This window comes from Vespa velutina, chromosome 1 (assembly GCF_912470025.1).
Source record: "Vespa velutina chromosome 1, iVesVel2.1, whole genome shotgun sequence".
Taxonomy (NCBI): domain Eukaryota; kingdom Metazoa; phylum Arthropoda; class Insecta; order Hymenoptera; family Vespidae; genus Vespa; species Vespa velutina.
The window spans coordinates 4,072,008-4,075,172 of NC_062188.1; the positions used below are offsets into that span (position 1 = coordinate 4,072,008).

The 3,165-nt window shown below is 36.3% G+C and overlaps 1 protein-coding gene across 5 annotated transcripts in view; it reads left to right on the forward strand.

The window, feature by feature from the left end:
• LOC124951629 (guanine nucleotide-binding protein G(I)/G(S)/G(T) subunit beta-1) overlaps positions 1 to 1,717 on the forward strand; it is a 21,118-nt gene extending 19,401 nt beyond the window's left edge. For all 5 annotated transcript variants that reach the window (XM_047500364.1, XM_047500336.1, XM_047500374.1 and 2 more), the window contains one exon: positions 1 to 1,717. This exon is cut by the window's left edge and continues 299 nt beyond it. The gene's annotated coding sequence lies outside the window, so the exon portion shown is untranslated.
• Positions 1,718 to 3,165: the final 1,448 nt, after the last annotated feature.

Below are 3,165 nucleotides of genomic sequence, written 5' to 3' on the forward strand. Positions count from 1 at the left end.
GGTAACGGAACCAAATGCAGCAACAACAATAATAATAATAATAATAACAACAACAACAACAACAATCACAGTAACAACAATAATGGCACAAAGAAGAAGCACAAGAATTGCAGCAATAGCAGCAGCAGCAGCAACAACAACAGCAACAGTAGTAGCAGCAGCAGCAGCAGCAGCAGCAGCAGCAGCAACGACTCTAAGAACGTTTTGGGTTGTGGTGGTAAAAAAGACTACCGTAGACGCATAATCGTCGACTTAACCTGGCGACGCGGCAAAGTCGGCGACAAGGTTACCCGCGAGTATGAACGCTTCTAAGTCAAACTATTACCATCGTTCGGATGCCGAATTTGAGACATAAATGAGAAGATAGAAGAAGAAAAAGATGATGAAGAAGAAGAGGAGGAAGAAGAGAAAGAGGAAGAAAAAGAAAAAGAAGAAGAGGAACAAAAAAAGAAGAAAAAAAAACAAAGAAAGAAGAAAAGAAAATGAGGAGGAGGAGGAGGAGGAGGAGGAAGAAGAAGAAGAAGAAGAAGCAGGAAGAAGCTCGAAGAAATAAAAAAGAATGGAAAATGGTGTGAGATGGAGTTTAATTAAGACAGTTTGCGAAAGGTAGTACCGGAAGTACCAAAAAAATAATAATAATAATAATAATAAATAATAAATAAATAAATAAATAAATAAATAATGAAAAGAAAACAAAGATAAAACATAAAAGACGGCCCCTCGTCTCGAGTCGTCGTCGTCGTCGTCGTCGTCGTCGTCGAAACTACTACTCTCGCCCTCGCTCGCGAGAACGCGTTGCTTCCTTGTTTCTTGGTTTCTTCTTTCTCAAGGGCGTTGCATGATGTTGTTTAAATGATGCAAATCCCTTTGATACGAGAAGAGGCTTGCTCAAAAGGAAGCGACATCAGCAGTTGACTCGGCTTGACGATCCTTTTGAAACAAGATTATAGAAGAAGAAAAAGAAAAAGTAGAAGAAGAAAAAGAAGAAGAACGGATCGTCGACGAGATTTAGACATTGATGGTCGTCTAAAGAAAAAGCGAAGAAGAAGATAGAAGAGAAAGAAGAAGAAAAATATATACAAAATGAAAAGAAAGAAAAGAGGAAGAAGACGAAGAAGAAATGAAAATAATAATAATAATAATAATAATAATAATAATAATAATAATAATAATAATAATAATAAAGAAAAAAAAAAAGAAAAGAAAAAGAACTTTTAAATAACCTGACCCGAACGTAAGGTTCCGAGCGTGTTCACTGCCGATAAAGACGCCGACGCGAGGCGCGACGAGCGAAGTAAATAAATAAATAAATAACTAAATAAATAAATAAATAAATCGTCGCACTCTTGTGTGATTATTCGAACGAGAAGGAGGAGGAAGAGGAGGAGAAGAAAAAGAAGAAGAAGAAAAAGAAAAAAAAAGGTACTGGCAAGTGGTAAAAAAAGTCAATGTACGAGGAGAAAGAGAGAGAAAGAAAGAAAGAAGCGATTGTATCGGAATAGGGACAGCGGCAGAAGTAAAAGCAAAAACAAAAGCAAAAGTAGTAGCAACAGCAGCAGCAACAGCAAGAGCAGCAGCAGCAAGCAGAGTCAGCCAAATTCACGATAATCTCGCACGTTGCGTTTTCAACGTATAAACGCACATCGTCAAACGCGCACGTGGTATTTAATTAATTCCATTAAAATATTAACGGGAGAGAAAAAAAAACAAAACAACACGAAAAAAAAAAAAAAAAAAAAAAAAAAAAAAAAAAGAAGGAACTGAGAGATACTCGCGCACGGACGTCTGAAAAAAAAAATATAAGAACACACACGTACAGAGAAAAAAGATAAAAAATAATAATAATAATAATAATAATAATAATAATAATAATAAAATACCACACGCAACGCCAGTGAAAAAATAATAATAATGATAAATAATAATAATAATAATAATAATAATAATAATAATAATAAATTAATAAATAATAAATAATAATAAAATAATAATAATGATAATAATAATAATAAAACAAAACAAGAAAAAAAAAACAAGAAAAAAGAAAAAGTAACTAAACAAAAGAAAACATCACGCGAGAGTCCCCCCTCAACGAGAGACAAGAAAAGCGAGATGGAACGCGGTGGCGGCTTGCGCCGCGTGGACCACGCATTTTTTAATTTTTCGTTTTCTCCCTATACAACGCCACCAACACTACCACCACCACCACCACCACCATCATCATCACCATTACCATCATCATCACCATCACCATCATCATCCTTCTTCTTCCTCCGTATCGTGAGCGTTCTTTGACAAGAATAACAATGATGATAATAATAATAATCTTGGCCCTGGTACGGAATATTAACAACAAGAACAACGACAACAACAACAACAACAAAAGCAGCAACAGTGGGCGAACGAGCGAGCGAGTGAACGAGTGAACGAGAACGAGTCGAGCAGAGAAGGCCAATTGAAATCAATTTATACACCTCAACCTTTCACTATTTCTTCCTCATTCTCTCATTCCTTCTCTTCTAATCTATCATCATCATCATCATCGTCATCATCATCATCATCATCACGATCACTATCACGATTATTATCTCATTATCATTATTATCATTCTCAAAAAGTTAAATTCGTCTCTTGAACAACAACGGCCACGACGCCGACTTTGCACACCCGTCATTTTTGATTTCACTTTTATAGACTTAACGTTATTTATTTTGTATAGAATTCTATCATTCTCTCTCTCTTTCTATCTCTTTGTATCTATCTATCTATCTATCTATCTATCATTTTCTCTATTTCTTTTTCTCTCTTATAGGACACACATAAACTTTTATTATCTCTTTCGCTTTCGAAGAGAAAAAGTACGCGAACGAATGGAACGTATATGTCGAATATTAACTGGGGAGATTTGGGTGAGTTGAGGAGAGAGGAGGAGATTGAAGAGAAGAGAAGAGAAGAGGAGAGGAGATTAGATGAGGGAGATCGCGAGGGAGGGAGGGAGCGAGGTAAACGATTACAACAACGACGACGATTCTTTCCTCTCGTAAATAATTTCTTCGTTCGATCATAAACATAACTCTTTATGTCTCTCTCTCTCTCTCTCTCTCTCTTTCTCTCTCTCTCTCTCTCTCTCTTTCTCCCCCCCCCCTCTCTCTCTCTCTCTTTGCC